Raw genomic sequence first — 17966 nt, 5'->3', positions numbered from 1 at the left:
GGTTTATTTGCGTAAAGCCAAGTTTAGTTCATAAACATTTAGTAAAGATGCTTGAATCACTAGACTAACTCAGGTGGGAACATTAGTGGCATTCCCACAACATCAATTGTGTTTTAAAACTTTCAAGTCACCATTCAATTTCACCATTCCTTTTTAAGATAAAACCTGACAACGGAACGGTATGGCCTTTCCAATCGTCCGTAACCGTGGACACGGCTATTCGAATAGGTTTAACACTCTGCAGAGGTTGTACTCTTGTGCCACAACTTTTGATTACATCCGTCGGGAATACCCCGAATCATCGTAACTCAGTACGCGGATCATCAACCATAACCTTTCACTTAAATAACCTAGTATAGGCACCTCTCCCCATGAGCTTGGCCTCCCGGTGAAAACCAACTGTCAACCCGGGAACTGCACAGGGCTTGGGTCGTACATTCACCTCATATTCACATCATATCAACTGTAACGGAGGCAGCCTCGGCATAACCCCTATGATGCTTGTTTTAGAGGGAACCCATACTAAACTATATAAGTTTCTAGTTACGCCCTACCCATAATCAGGTATTGTGGGGGTACTTGTATAATTGGAAGGGTATCGCATCCGAACCCAATCATCAGTTTTCACAAACTTTCACCAAGTCATTCCAGTCATTTCATTTCACCTAGTTCCCATCTAGCGTAGTCAATTTTGTTTATTTAGCAATAGCAACTAGTCATGAGGGGGTGCTATCTAGCTTTATTTGCTTAGACTAACTTTGATACTCTTGTGCTATTCTAGACCCAGTGAATCATGAATCAAAAAGTAAGCTTTGCAATATAAAGAAAAATAAATTGTAAGGTAAAAACATAGGATAGGATTATTTAAGCATAAGTAAAATGTAAGGATGCCTTGCTCATGAAAAGCTTTGCATTAGGGTGGTTTGCAAAATACCACTACAAGGGATTTGATATACTATGACGTGCTCAAGACGTCTCACAGTAGCAATAAACGTCATGGAAGACCCCTCTATGACGAATTCAGAGCGTCACAGGCATCGTCACAGAATCCCCGTCACAGATTATTCCTAGTGACGCGTCCCGCGAGAAAACTTCACGGAGTGTCAATGATGTCATGTGTGATGTCACAACCTAAGAGACCATCACGTGGGTAAAAAAAGTCACAGATGTAAATGATGTCATATGTGATGTCATATCATGGTTTTCCAATTTTTATTTGGGACCATTCTCACGTTTAGACACTTTAATTTTATTGAATGGTACAATCCATTCAGTTAGAATATACTAGCGGATCCAAGCTGCTTCAGGCTCAGCATATTTCTTGTCCATGCTAAATTATTCATAGGAAACAGTTTATAGAAGTACTATTCACGTCATTTTTCACCACAAATTCAACCGAATAGTACAAACTACAACAAGAAAAAAAAGAAAATTACATTATGTTGAATCCTATTCCCTACTTACAAGAAACAATAAAAACCAATATGTGATAATCAACTACAAATTTACAACATTCTGCACTATTTTTCTTCTGCATCAACCATTATTCGTAAATGACAATCCGCTGCAGATTCAAAAGAAAAACAATGCTTAGGATGGATAAATAATGGATAAAAAGCAGGCAAGTCAGTGGAAATGGGCAGTATAAGACCTAGATCTTCTAGTTTGCTGATGCTTGACAGCTTCTCAGTTCTCCTTGATCTTTGTATAAATTACCTATATGAACCAAACGAGTAGTAGTATTTGTTGGGTTCTTCCATGGATCAATCGCATACAAAGATCATATAGTCAACAATTAGAAAACCAACGGACTGAGCTAGAGAAGCACACGGATGTGACATGTATAGACCAATGAAGTTTGGAATTTCATGTGACTGATTCAATTACGTACGGTTCATGTACAGTTGTACACCACCCACCAATCAAATACCACACGGCAATCTCTCTCTTCAATCAGGATTTGCTCCCCCCAAAATAAAACTACCAGCGGCATGTGACGCTAACACACATGATGCACTATATATTTTGCGCATGAATCCATCAAAGCAATCTATCAACCTATTATACTATATAATTAAAATAATATGAAGTAAAAAAAAGCAACACAAACACTGCTCTTTCAGCAGTAGTGTTCAATTTCCTATTTCAGATAAGCTAGACATGACTATATAAATAGAATGCAAGGAGGCAGGAAAAGCCACATCAGACATTTGAGAGCAAGCATCTTTACAAGCAAGTAAATGATTGTTGAAAAAAGAGTATCATACAGCCTAATAAGGTTCCTTGATGATCTCAATTGGCTGTAATTTGTAATCAGTAGAAAGTGTCAAAAAAATCACTTCCAAGCAGCTGGCAATTCAATGAAAAGTCAGTATCAACAGTATACAACAACGCCAACCTGGTCCTCTCATACTAAAAGAGCTGGAAAAAATGAGCAGCTACAACAGCAAAAGACAATTTGGTTTGTGGTGGAGAAGTGTTTGAATGATTATCCATAGAAGTATACAACAGTAGCATCATAGTTCATGTAGATCATGCCAGAGAAGAGTTCAAAATAGTTACAGTTCAGAGATATTTGAGCAAATATACACAGAACCGAGATATCTTTAAGTAGGTTTGAATAAAATGCTCGTGTCTGAGTAGGTTTGAATAAAAATGCTGAACCAAAATACTAAAAATAATTGAGCAGACAAACTATAGGTGCAATTTCAGTTAAAATAGGACCTACTCTTTGTACAAGAACAGACAGCAGGTAACCCAATATTAGTCATGTTCATATTTAAGCAAATAATTAATACATCAGAACAATTAGGCCTTCGGCTGCATAACTCATACTCACACCGAGCTAATCAAGCAAACAATATATACAATCAGCTGTAAATAAAATGCACATGAATCATTTATTTAAATCCAACGAACAAAAAAAGGAATTCATCTGGTTTGCACTACAATGAATTAGATAAGCTGCTTTCTACCACATACTTGGCAGATTAAAACTGTGCCTATGTTCTGCACCATGGTAAAGTTATGCATGCTCTCTGTAGCTTATACAAGAATATGCACATTCGTTCTCTACAATCTATATGTCAAACTATTGATAGTAGAGAATCTACCAAAAATACCCATCAGGTTAATAAAACCAACCTTGAATAATTAAGTGTAGATTGGTAACTGTTAAGACTAAAAAAGGAATTGTGAACATCATAACATATGAAACAACATAACTGCATGTGGACATCGGGTATCAGGTGAACATTTGATGATACTTCTTATCCACCTTAGCTCGATCAGCACCTGCAGGTTGCTGATGTTGTCGATGGATACTAGTACGAGGCACTACGGGAGAAGAGGACATTGCCGTGCAAGCAAAATACACGGCAAAGGGCATAATTTGCACGGCAAAGCCTTCGCCGTGCAACTCCGCCCGGCAAAGTTCGGACGGCAAAGCGGTTGTTGCCGTGCGTCCCACCAAACTGCACGGCAAAGGCTTTGCCGTGCATCGTTCGCTTTGCCGTGCGCCGCTCTCCTTTGCCGTGCATCGTCTGCTATGCCGTGCGGCCATTTTTTCCCGTGCGGCATGTTCTTTGCCGTGCGCATTTGACCAGCGGTGCACGGCAAAGAAATTCAAGAATTATAAAAAAAAGGGCAAGCGCCCGGCGCCGGCGAGCCGCCGGTGGCGAGCCACCAGTGGGTAAGCTGGCGGCAGAGGAGGGCGTCGAGGCGGTGGCTGGCCGCGGAGGAGGGCGTCGAGGCCGGCGCGCGCGGCGTCGGGCGGACCGGGGTTGGCTGGCGGTGGAGGAGGGCGTCGAGGCCGGCGGCGCTGCGTCGGGCGGAGTGGGGTTGGCTGGCGACAGAGGAGGACGTCGAGGCGGTGGCTGGCGGCGGTGGAGGGCGTCGAGGCGGTGGCTGACGGCGACGGAGGGCGTCGAGGACGGCGGCGCGGCGTCGGGCGGTGCGGCGCGGCGTCGGGCGGAGTGGCGGCGGAGGGCGTCGAGGCCGGCGGCGCGGCGTCGGCGGACCGGGCAGCGAGCCGGGCGTCGACACCGGCGGAGCATCGGGCGTCCAGGCCGGCGAGTGCTCCATCTTTCCGTCTCCAGAGCTGAGCATCGAGCTCTCTGCCTTGATGCTCTGTGCGCCTGTGCGTGTGTGGATAGAAAATGAATAGAAGCTCCAATCGGGCTCTGCCCTCGGGTCACTCCCCCGCGGGCGACTCCAGGGCGACCAACCCTAGCTCTCCTCCTCCCCCTCTCCTCCGCCCTCCCCCGTCGCCGCCGCCGGCGGAAGCCGTCGGGCAAAGCCCGGACGGTGCCGGCGGCGGGGGCCGTTCTCTACCCGGCGCTTTCCTCTCCAGGCGGGGCTGGCGGGCAGGCGGTGGTGCACCCAGGTCGACGAGGTTCCGGCGGCGGCGCGTCCCTCAGGCGGCGTGGCGGCGGGTGACGACGAGGCGGCGGCGCGGCTGCTTGGCCGCGGGACGGCGTGGGGGCTCGGGACGGCGCCTGCCTGGCCCAGATCTGGGCCCTTCGGGCCCCATCTGGGTCCGGGCGGGCCGGCTCCCTCCCCGGCGGTGGTCCTCGTGACGGACGGTGGGGCGGCCAGCGTGGGGGGTAGCGCTGCCGGCGGCACGTACACTGCGCGCGGAGACCGGATCTTCACGAGCCCGTCGGGCTCGGCCGGGCCAGCCGGGCCTAGTGTGATCTGGTCACCGCGTCCGGTCGGTGTCCGCAGGTGGCGGTGGAGGCGGTTCCCTCCGACGTGGCTGCTGTCGTGCTGCCTCTCGCTCCCGGGTGGCCCATCTTGTTCCCGATGTCCCCAGTTCGTTGGTCACGGTGAGACGGCGGTGGTGCTTGCAAGGCCGTGGTGGCGTGAGGTGGTGGGCGGCAAGTGTGGTGGAGCACGATGGAGCGTCCAAGGCGGGACTACGAGGGTCGGGAGAAATCCCTGTCGGTTCCGCCGACACCGACGCGGTGACGCCCGCGGGCGCCACCCTTCCTTCTTGAAGGGCATCCGGTGAAGCCCTGTTTTTCCCTGTCCTTGCGCGTACCGGGGGAAACCCTAGGTTCACTCCGGGCAGCAGCGTCGTCATCGTCGCATCCCTTCTTGAAGGTGTTGCTTGGTACGCGGGGCTTCCATGTGCTAGGCTTGTGGTGGATATTCTCCGGCGGGCGCAGCGGTTGCGAGGCATCTCTGTTTTCGTCAATCCGACCTTTTTCGGCATTAGTTTCTCTTGTCTTTCTTTTGTGTTTTCTTTTGGGCGTGCTTGTGCTGTTTGCCCCAGCCATGGATCCTATGATGTATCGGTCGTGTGCTATATTAATATAGCGGAGCGAAAGCCTATTTCGAGGATAGAAAATGAATAAGAGATGGAGGGGTGTGGTCACGGGTGGGTGCTGATGGTGGAGTGGTGGAGTGGTGATGGTGGGGCCAGGAATTGGGTGTTGGGTGTGCCATGTCATCTATCCGCGTGAGTATCTATCTCAGCCGTTCAACACAAACGTGATCCTACGGTCCGTATTACTGCAATCTTTGCCGTGCGTTTTTTCAAAAGTGCTCGGCAAAGAAAACCTTTGCCGTGCGTGGTGTCTTTGCCGTGCGCTTCGGTTTTCTTTGCCGCGCGAGATTTCTTTGGCGTGCGCCCCCCGTTTCTTTTGCCGTGCGTTTTTCTTTGCCGTGCATTTTTAGCGTCGTTTGCCGTGCACCCGTCTTTGCCGTGCGTTTACTTAAACTTTGTCGTGCGGCAAATATTTTCCGTGCGTTTTACTGTTCCCGGACGGCAAAGCCGGCTTTGCCGTGCAAGCCACGCACGGCAATGACTCCGTGAACGGCAGTGGCATTTTTTCCGGTAGTGAGGGGGATTGTCGGCATGGTGAACACCGCAATCGGCTCAGCGCCTGCATACAGATCCGGTGGCCGCCATCGATGCGGTTGACCCCGCCAGTGGAGCAGAGGAGGCAACTTAGAGCACGTCAGGAAAGAGGTCCATGGTCGCAGATGAGGTAGATCGACGACGGGAGAGAGAGAAAGAACTTGGTGGGAGGCGCCACCACTGGAGAAAGGGGGCATGCGGGGAGGTGGGTGATGCGCGTAGATGTACACGTCCGTTGGGAACCCCAAGAGAAAGGTATGATGCGCACAGCAGCAAGTTTCCCTCAGTATGAAACCAAGGTTATTGAACCAGTAGGAGCCAAGAAGCACGTGAAGGTTGTTGGTGGAGGAATATAGTGCGGCGCAACACCAGTGAAACCGGCGCCAACGTGGAACCTGCACAACACAATCAAAGTACTTTTCCCCAACGTAACAGTGAGGTTGTCAATCTCACCGGCTTGCTGAAAACAAAGGATTAAGCGTATCGAGTGGAAGATGGTGTTTGTTTGCAAAGAACAGTAAAGAACAATGATTGCAGTGGAATGTATTCAGATGTAAAAGAATGGACCGGGGTCCACAGTTCACTAGAGGTGTCTCTCCAATAAGATAACTAACATGCTCGGGTGAACAAATTACAGGCGGGCAATTGACAAATAAAGATTCAATACATATCAATGATGATTACTATGTGATTTAATCAGGGCATTACGACAAAGTACATAGACCGCTATCCAAGCATGCATCTATGCCTAAATAATCCACCTTCAGAGTTATCATCCGAACCCCTTCCGGTATTAAGTTGTAAACAACAGATAATTGCATTAAGTATGGCGCGTAATGTAATCAACACAAATATCCTTAGACAAAGCATCGATGTTTTATCCCTAGTAGCAACAAGCACATCCACAACCTTAGAACCTACCGTCACGATCCCAGCATTCAATGGAGGCATGAACCCACTATCGAGCATAATTACTCCCTCTTGGAGTTACAAGTATCAACTTGGTCGAGCCTCTACTAGCAACGGAGAGCATGCAAGAACATAAACAACACATATATGATAGATTGATAATCAACTTAACATAGTATTCTATATTCATCGGATCCCGCCAAACACAACATGTAGCATTACAAATAGATGATCTTGATCATGTTAGGCAGCTCACAAGATCTAAACAATGATAGCACAAGCGGAGAAGACAACCATCTAGCTACTGCTATGGACCCATAGTCCAAGGATGAACTACTCACGCATCAATCCGGAGGCGGGCATGATGATGTAGAGCCCCACCGGTGATGATTCCCCTCTCCGGCAAGGTGCCGGAGGCGATCTCCTGAATCCCCCGAGATGGGATTGGCGGCGGCGGCCTCTCAGTAATGTTTTACGTATCGTGGCTCTCGGTACAGGGGGTTTCGCGACGAAGGCTATTTGTACGCGGAAGGGTAGGTCAGGGGGCGACGCGAGGGCCCCACACAACAGGCCGGCGCGGCCAGGGCTTGGGCCGCGCCACCCTGATGTGTGGCCGCCTCGTCGCCCCACTTCGTTTCCCTTTCGGTCTTCTGGAAGCTTCGTGGAAAAATAGGACCCTCGGCGTTGATTTCGTCCAATTCCGAGAATATTTCCTTTGTAGGATTTCTGAAACCAAAAACAGCAGTAAAACAACAGAATCGGCACTTCGGCATCTTGTTAATAGGTTAGTGCCGGAAAATGTATAATAATGCTGTAAAGTATGTATAAAACATTCAAGTATTGTCATAAAAGTAACATGGAACATAAGAAATTATAGATACGTTTGAGACGTATCAAGCATCCCCAAGGTTAGTTCCTACTCGCCCTCGAGTAGGTAAACGATAACACAAATAATTTCTGAAGTGACATGCTACCAACATAATCTTGATCAACATTATTGTAAAGCATATGAGATGAATGGAGTGATCTGAACAAAAGATTGCTAACAAAGATAATGACTAAACAAATGAATCATATAGCAAAACTTTTCATGAATAGTACTTTCAAACAAGTATCAATAAGACTTGCATAAGAGCTAACTCATAAGCAATAAATTCAAAGTAGAATGAATTGAAGCAACACAAAGGATGATTAAGTTTCAGCAATTGCTTTCAACTTGTAACATATATATCTCATGGATATTTGTCAACATAGAGAAGTATAACAGGTGCAATAACTAAACATGTAAGAATCAATACACACAGTTAACACAAGTGTTTGCCTCTAAGATAGAAAGAAGTGGGTAAACTGACTCAACAATAAAGTAAAAGATTGGCCCTTCGCAGAGGAAAGCATGGATTACTATTTTTGTGCTAGAGCTTTTGTTTTGAAAACATAGAACCAATTTTGTCAACGTTAGTAATAATTCATATGTGCTATGCATAATACTTCCTACAAGTTGCAAGTCTCATGCATAGAGTACTAATAGTGCTCGCACCTTGTCCTACTTAGCTCGGAAAACACGGATTATCATCGCATAATATATGTTTCAACCAAGTGTCACAAAGGGGTACCTCTATGCCGCCTGTACAAATGTCTAAGGAGAAAGCACGCATTGGATTTCTCGCTTTTGATTATTCTCAACTTAGACATCCATACCGGGACAACATAGACAACAAATAATGGACTCCTCTTTTAATGCTTAAGCATTCAACAACAGTTAATATTCTCATAAGAGATTGAGGTTGTATGTCCAAACCGAAACTTCCACCATGATACATGGCTTTAGTTAGAGGCCCAATGTTCTTCTCTAACATATGCATACTCAAACCATTTGATCATGAAATCGCACTTACTTCAGACAAGACGAACATGCATAGCATCTCACATGATATCCAACAAAGGTAAAAAGTTGATGGCTGACATAGGCATCCCAAATGGGCCTGCCGAAGATAGTACCCGGGGTTTACTGAAGGCCCACTACCCGCAGAATAAGAAGATTCGGGAGCCCAAGATATATTAGGGAAATATAGAGTTGTAATAGGAAGTGTTATTTGTAATCTGGCGGGATGAGTTAGAGACCATCCCGGACTCTGTAAACTTGTGTATTACGAAACCCTCGGCTCCACCTCCTATATAAGGGGGAGTCGAGGGACAAAGAGAGGATCGAATCTATTGTCAACGTAACCCTAGTTTTCATAATCGTCGAGTACTTTTCGGCTGAAACCTTCGAGATCTACTTGCCCTCTACTTCTAACAAAACCATAGTCTACAATCTGTAGGCATTGACAAAGTAATCCTTTGTCAATTGACGCCGTCTGTGGGAATTAGAGGTTGCAAGAAGCTGATCTCGATGGCACGTTCAAGATCGTCGACTTCGTCGGTAGCAAGCAATGCGATGGATCGAGGTAACAAGGGAAAAACTGATCTAGTCAATTTTATTCCTCACCCGCCCTCCCGTATGGATGCATGTGCCTATCTGGAGGAGCCCATCGTCATGACGTTCGGAGAATTCCGATTTGGCGTCAACAAGGAAGGATCCTACCGTCTTGAAGATCCGATCTCGTCGGAATTTTCGGCGGTCGATTCTAGCTCTTCGTCGAGTGACGAGAAGTTTTCTTCGCCATGCTTCATCGACACCAAGGCGAAGGGAAAGCTCGTCAAGATCTTCAGCAACACATCCTTCGAGTCGTCTGCGGACTCCTTTATAAGCAGCGACTCCGATAGCGTCGACAACTTCAACTTCATCGACAAATCTGCTGCCATTGGAAAGGTCTTCACCACTCTATACGATGGTGTCACCAATCCCGATAAAAATCAATGCTCAAAATATCATCAGATCTATGCGATCGAAGAGGCAGGCCGATCGAACCGAAACATCGCAGGCTTTCGACAATTTGGGAAATCCATACGTCGATCCCGCTAATCTCGGGAGAGGCCTAGGCACTAAATATGTCGGGTCCTCGCCTCGAGAAAGAGTACAACTCCCGCAAGCAGCATGGGACGAGCTGCAAGAGCTATAGATGGTTCGGAACCAATGACCACCACTGCTATCGCACAAGAGCTACAAGCATATCAATATAGACTTGCTCGAATAAGTCGAGAGTTGGAAAAGAGACAAGCATCCTTGAATAGGAGAAAAGAGGCGGCTTCCGCGTCTAGCAGAGCGTCGAGCAGGACTCGCTCGTCGATCGAAACTTCGGCGAGATAGCCATAGAGAGGCTCGAAGGAGAGCAAGATCTCGGCTGCAAAATATACCCGAAGGAGAGAGGGGAAACCTAATTCAAAATCTCGACATGTCCTTCATGACGATCGATGACAGGGAAATATCATCCCAAAAACACCAGAAGCAGGTTACATGGCAACACAGGCTTACATCTTGGCGTCCAGACCACCTCCTGGGGACCCGAGAGAACCATTGTTCAATATGGCGATGGCTGGAGTAGGAGTTATGGGAACAGCGTTTGCGACAACGCCTCCCGAAGAAAACCCTAGGCAAAATAGTCCACGACCAACCGCAGTAGTTCAAGATCCTCCAAGAACAAGTGGAGCAAGAGACACAGCAGTCCAAATAAGGGTGGACAGAGCGCGACAAGAAAGAAGGGAGCGTCAGCACTCACCAGAGGTCGCCGACGAAGATATGTGTGGGCTCCCGTGTTTCACGAGAAGAGTTCGAAAAACTCGAGTCCCAAAAGGGTTCAAGCTACCTGAAAATTTCAAGAAATTCGACGGCCCGCAAGATCCCGAGGATTGGCTCGTGGATTATCTCGAGATGGTGAAGCTAGTAGGAGGAACCGAGAGCAACAAGCTATGCAAAGTATACAAGTTCACTTGAGCGGAGCCGCGAGATCTTGGATAAAGAAACTCCCCCCAAGTTCCATCGACAGTTGGGATAACTTTGAGGACATCTTCGTGAAAAATTTCCGATCCACCTGCAAGAAACCTGCATCATTGGAAGAGTTGAGAGCGTGTCGACAGAGACATGACGAGTCAATGAGGAAGTACATACAGCGGTGGAACATTATAAAACACTCGGCAGAAGATATATCTGACGAGCGAGCAATAGATGCGTTTGTGGCAGGAATTCGGCGAGGAGATTTCGTCGAGGACTTGGGGAGAACTAACCCCAAGACCATATCAGCACTCAAGGAGATAGCCAATAAATGGGCAGATGGAGAAGACGCAATATACAATAAAAGACACAGGTCGCCAGAAGACGATCGTAGTCGAAATTATCAAAATAGAAGGCGATTTTCTCGCCAGTTCTACAGCAACGATGCTCCCGGCCATATATCGGCCGGATTTCGGGGAAATCCTGGAGGAAATAGTCGAGATGACTATCAAAGGAGTAATGAGCAACAAGGCGACAACAGAGGGGATTTTCGCGGCAGCAGGCAAAATAGTGGACCAAGGATTCCAAGACCTTACGTGTCTCCCGAGGAGATGATGAATGGCCCGTGTCAAATGCAATTTTACCTTGACAACAATGGAAAGAGGCAGTCGGGACATCTCCAGAAAGACTGCCGTAATTTTCAGGCAATGTTGCGAGCTGCAGGAATTGCAAATGCCCAAGCAAACAACAGAAACCCTCGGGAGCCAAGGAGCGAGATCCACCTTCCACCTCCTCCCGCAATTACCGAAGAAAATCGACACCAGCTCAGAATAGCGGCAGCACCACACCCACCTCCATATGTAGATCCTAATTCTAACGAGTGCGGTCTCGATGATTCGAAAGCTAGGCCATCCAACAGGGCGCAGAAGGTAATCTCGCGACAAGTGTTCATGGCAGAGAAGATGCCTCCACCAACAGTCGAATACTTAAATTGGTCGGGGCAAGACATCGGCTTCACAATCGCGGACCATCCGCAGCAAGTTCCTCGACCAGGACAATCAGCACTCATCTTACCCGCGATGATCGCTGGTTTTGACGTGTCGAGAGTTTTTATAGATGGCGGCAGCAGCTTAAACCTCATGTACGCAGATACATTGAGGAAGATGAACATATCCCTGGCAAACTTGAAACCAACTGACACACGTTTCCATGGGATCACACCAGAGAAGCCAAGTTATCCGCTGGGCAAGATCAACCTCGACGTTCAGTTTGGAACTCGAGAAAACTACAGGATAGAGAATTTGGAGTTCGAAGTTGTGGATTTCCCATCGCAATATCATGTTTTATTGGGACGACCAGCATACGCCGAAGTTCATGGCGGTACCACATTATACATATCTGTTGTGGAGGTTGCCCGGACCTAAGGGACCTATCACAATCAAAGGAAGTTTCGCGTTATCCGATAAATGCGACAAGGATTTTCATCGACTATCGGAAACTTTCGGGATGCAAGCGAATACGCGGCACCAAGGTTCACCGATTATGACGTGTTGCCGAGGTAGGGAGATCTTCCAAGGAGCCAACCTTCAATACAACAAAGGATTCAAAAGAGGTACAGATCCACCCGACAGATCCAAAGAAAACAACATCCATTGCCGCAAACATGGATGTCGCATAGGAAAGCGCGCTCGTCGAGTTCCTCCGTGAGCACTGGAAAATCTTCGCATGGTGTCCAGCTGACATGCCAGGAGTACCCAGGGAACTTGCCGAGCACCACCTCAATTTAGATCCTCTCGCAAGACCAGTAAAGCAACCTTTGCGGCGTTTTTCGGAGCCTAGCCGCAAAGCCATGTTATCAGAAATAGATCGACTCAAAGATGCTGGTTTCATCAGAGAAATATCTACAGAAGCCACATGGGTAGCTAACCCAGTGATGGTGCCGAAAAAACACACAATAGTCCTTCGCATGTGCGTCGACTTCACGTGTCTCAATAAACATTGTCCCAAGGATCACTTTCCCTCCCAAGGATCGATCAAATCATCGACTCCACGTGCAGGATGCGAACGTATTTCCTTTCTGGACGCATACTCTGGTTATAACCAGATCAGATTAAAAGAAGAAGACGAAGCCAAAACAGCGTTCATCACACCTTACGGCGTGTTTTGCTACAAAACAATGCCCTTTGGTTTAAAAAATGCGGGAGCAACATATCAACGGATGATGCAGAAGTGCTTAGCAACACAGATTGGAAAAAATGTACAAGTCTACATCGACGACGTCGTGATAACGTCAAAAAAGGGGTCAACTTTGATCGAAGATTTGAAGGAAACCTTCGACAACCTCGACAGGTTCTGTCTCAAGCTGAACCCGACAAAGTGCTCGTTCGGAGTTCCTGCAGGAGAACTTCTCGGGTTCTTGGTATCAGCAAGGGGGATTGAAGCCAACCCCGAAAAAATCCAGGCCATCGTTACTATGAGAAAACCAACAAAGTTAAAAGAAATACAACAGTTAACGGGGCGAGTCGCAGCTTTGAGCAGATTCGTCGCCAGGCTAGGAGAGAAGGCATTGCCGTTCTACGCATTGATCAAACAGGGCGAAAAATTCCAGTGGAACGAAGAAGCAGATAGGGCCTTCGAGAGTCTCAAGCGAGCAATTTCGACACCACCAATCCTGGTGGCGCCTAAAGAAAAAGAACCTCTCCTCTTGTACATTGCAGCCACACCTCAGGTGGTCAGCACGGCCCTAGTAGTCGAGAGAGAAGAAGAAGGCAAGTTTCATGGAGTTCAAAGGCCAGTATATTTCATCAGCGAAGTACTGTCGCCTTCAAAACAGCGGTACCCACAATATCAGAAACTGGCATATGGAGTATTTACAACAGCAAGAAAATTGCGACACTATTTCTCGGCGCACCCGATAATAGTGGTCAATGAGGCTCCCTTGTCAAATATACTGAACAACCCAGAAGCTACGGGTCATGTCTCCCTTTGGGGAATAGAACTTTCCCCTCGGGACATCACGTACGAAAAAAGAAAAGCAATAAAATCACAGGTTTTACCAGATTTCATTGCAGAGTGGATGGAACTACAAAACACGGGACCTCCAGACTTATCGAGAACCTGGACAATGAACTTCGACGGATCCAAAAGGTTGGAAGGTGCTGGAGCAGGCGTGATATTGGTATCACCTGAAGGCGATAAGTTGAAATACGTTTTGCGGATGACGTTCCCAAACGCGTCTAACAATGAAGCAGAATATGAAGCTCTCATACACGGGATGAAGATGGCGAAAGCGTGCGGTGCAACCCGATTGAAAATCTTCGGCGACTCACAATTGGTGGCACAGCAGGTCATGAACCAATGCGATGCAGTCAACGAAAGTATGATAGCATACAAAGAGGTGTACAATGAGCTGGAGAAATTATTTGATGGTTGCGAGGTAAACCACATCAGCAGGATGAGTAACGATGAAGCCGATGTTCTTGCAAACATCGGGTCGCAGTGTCTCGCAATCCCTCCAGGCGTGTTTTGGGAAGAAATAAGCGAGAGATCAACAAAGCCAGCAAAAACAAAGGAGAAGAAGAAAGCGAAATCCTCGAATACCACCAGCAACACGGTAGAAGAAGAAGAGGAGCAGGAGCTAGTCATGATGGTGCAAATTCCATGGATGCAGGCTTACATATCATACATCCTAAGGAAAACGATACCCGACGATCCAGTTGAAGCAAGGCGAATAATCAGGAGATCAAAAGCTTTCACTGTGGTAAAAGGGGAGTTGTACAAACGAAGTATTTCGGGCGTGCTACAGCGATGTGCTACAACGAAGTATTTCCCGACACGGCAAGAAGTAGGAATTAAATCCTTCTTGTTCAGCGATGAGATTTTGCGGATAAGTTTCTCAAAGTCCTTCAAGGGAAGATCCTTCGAGAGCCTGTCAGCATCTTCTTCACCAGCGTATTTCCAGAAGGGGTTTTTGCGAGCCTGGAGAGGCTGCACTCTAGTCCTAAGGAAATAGGCGGTAATCTCAATACCCGAAAGTTCCTTCCCGCGGGTGTTCTGTAGCTCGTGAATGCGAGTCATCAGCGCCTCTGTCGCTAATTTCTCCGCTTCAGTAGCTTCAGCATCCCAAGAACGGCGACGAAAGATTCTAGCTTCTCCGTCAAAAGGGGCGATGTTCTCTTCCGCCGGGTTGGAGCTTTCTTCATGGACGTACAGCCACTTTTTTCGCCAGCCTTGGACGGAGTCGGGAAATTTGACATCAAAATAGTCGACTTCCGACCGAACACATATAACAACGCCGCCAATATTGTAGGCGACGTTGTGGTGGCTATTGCGGCGAATGCAAAAGATGCGTTTCCACAGGGCCCAATTGGGTTGGACCCCAAGAAAGCACTCACAGAGTGTGATAAAAATCGAAATGTGGAGGAGAGAGTTGGGCGTCGGATGATGCAGCCGAAGACCATAGACAAAAAGGAGACCACGCAGAAATTCGTGGATTGGGGGAGAAAGTCCTCGGATGAGGTGGTCAACGAAACTGGCCCGATAGTTGATTGGAGGCTTGGGGTAGCTCTCCTCCTTGGGGAACTGGAGCGCGTTCTCTTTCTTGCTGAATCCCATCTTCTTCAGCATATTGATGTCTTGGCCTGAGATCTTGGATCTCTCCCACTCGGCACTTCCCAGATCTGTGGATGTCATCTTCGATTCTGGTGTGCTGTGTCTAGTCAAACGAGCGCGCGGCGGCATCAACGGAGCTAGCAGAGAAGGGAGAAAAGTGCTCGAGCGCTAGAGCTAATGGGAGCAAGAGGGTAGTTGCAGCGGAGGAGCAGAGGTGCGGCGTGAGCGAAAGTGCTCAAGGAAGAAGACGATGGCTTTATATAGCAGTGTGCCGGATCGTCGCAACCGTTGGATTGGCAAAAGTAAGGACGCAGATGGCAACCACGTGGACAAGGGGTAAAAGTGTATTTTTACCGAGAAGTGAAAAGGTAGGAGATACAGTAATAGTGTCCCCCACTTGCACGACGTGTCAACTGGATAGGAAAAAGGGACCCACATGACAGTGATACACAGCGGTTTTCGCGTATTTCCAACATAGAAATCGTGGCTATCGTCAGCAACTACGTCATCAAGGTAAAAGAAAAGCTCGACTATGAAGCGCGGAAAATTTATCGACAACACAAGATTATTTCGGGAGTCTTTGATCAAACACAAGTTTTTGCCCAAATGCTCGGGGGCTACTTTGAAAAAATAAAAATTTCGAGTATGACAAGATAGAAATGGCGAGAGCCTATGATCAAATGCAAACATTTGTTCATAGCCTCGGGGGCTACTCCCATCGGGAGCGCTGGTCGCGCACCCGATAAATAAAAATTATCGAGAAGGATTATAAATATAGCGGCAACGGAGATTAATCTGTGGAGCCTACACCCAAGCACAAGTCCTTGGATGTAGCCTCGGGGGCTACTCCCATCGGGAACGCTGTTCGCGTGCCCGATGATTTCTTATAAAGAAACAAGAGTGAGTATATTTCGAGTTACACAGATAACTCTACATATACTCCCATCGGGAAAGACAAAATAAGTCATCAAATATGACTCGATAAAATGTGCTATTCCAAAGCCGAAAAGCACTCGACAATATATTCTCAGAACGCCAAAGTTGCGATCAATTTCTGAATGCCACAAATTTGCGAAGGTAAGACCCCAGATCCGTTCTGCTGGGCGTGGCATCGCCGAAGACTGCGCTCTGCTACTTTTATCCGTATCAACAGATACGAAGAAAAATCCTAACGGACGCGTTAGGTACTCGATAAATTTGATCGGGACTCGACGAATGGTAAGACCTTAAGCGGCACTCGTCGAAGTTTACACCGAGTATCCCGAGATCATGTCCGGGGACGTGATCTTGAAGTAGGTTTTTGCGGATTGCCACTAGAGCAGTTAACTAGTACCTGATCCGTCAGATGAACTAGCCCCAATTACCATTATCCCTGTACAATATAGAATTTTATGAGAAGAAGTATAAAAAAGTTGAAGCTCTCGAATAAAAATAAAACAGTGGAGATTTTCCCTGACTCTACGATTCAAGCAAAATCTCGGGGGCTACTGACATAGGCATCCCAAATGGGCCTGCCGAAGATAGTACCCGGGGTTTACTGAAGGCCCACTACCCGCAGAATAAGAAGATTCGGGAGCCCAAGATATATTAGGGAAATATAGAGTTGTAATAGGAAGTGTTATTTGTAATCTGGCGGGATGAGTTAGAGACCATCCCGGACTCTGTAAACTTGTGTATTACGAAACCCTCGGCTCCACCTCCTATATAAGGGGGAGTCGAGGGACAAAGAGAGGATCGAATCTATTGTCAACAGAACCCTAGTTTTCATAATCGTCGAGTACTTTTCGGCTGAAACCTTCGAGATCTACTTGCCCTCTACTTCTAACAAAACCCTAGTCTACAATCTGTAGGCATTGACAAAGTAATCCTTTGTCAATGGCGTCCCCAGAAACATGGTTACCGCTCAACAAGCAACTTATAAGAACTAAGACACATAACTACATATTCATCACCACAATAGTTTTTAAGCTATTTGTCCCATGAGCTATATATTGCAAAGATAAAGGAATAAAATTTTAAAGGTAGCACTCAAGTAATTTACTTTGGAATGGCAGAAAATACCACTTAGTAGGTAGATATGGTGGACACAAATGGCATGGGTTTTGGCTCAAGGTGTTTGGATGCACGAGAAGCATTTCCTCTCAGTACAAGGTTTGGGCTAGCAAGGTTGTTTGAAGCAAACACAAGTATGAACAGGTACAACAAAACTTACACAAGAACATATTGCAAGCATTATAAGACTCTACATTGTCTTCCTTGTTGTTCAAACACTTTACCCGAAAATATCTAGACTTAGAGAGACCAATCATGCAAACCAAATTAAACAAGCTCTACGGTAGTTCTTCATTAATAGATTAAACTACATGATGCAAGAGCTTAAACATGATCTATGAGAGCTCAAACAATTGCCAAGTTAATCCAAACCATATGCAGCATTTTCTGATTCCAACCAAATAGCAATTTAACGAAGCAATTTAGCCTTCGCCATGAACATTAAAGCACAATTAAGAACACAAGTGTTCCATATGAAAAAGCGGAGCGTAATATCTCCAATATAAGAATGGTGGGATCCAACTTTATTCAAAACAAAACAAAAATAAAAGCAAACCGACGCTCCAAGTAAAGAACATAAGATGTGATGGAATAAAAATATAGTTTCACTAGAAGTGACCTGATAAGTTGTCGATGAAGAAGGGGATGCCTTGGGCATCT

The sequence above is a fragment of the Lolium rigidum genome, chromosome 7 (assembly GCF_022539505.1).
Source record: "Lolium rigidum isolate FL_2022 chromosome 7, APGP_CSIRO_Lrig_0.1, whole genome shotgun sequence".
NCBI classification, from domain to species: Eukaryota; Viridiplantae; Streptophyta; class Magnoliopsida; order Poales; family Poaceae; genus Lolium; species Lolium rigidum.
This window is presented reverse-complemented; position numbering follows the sequence as displayed.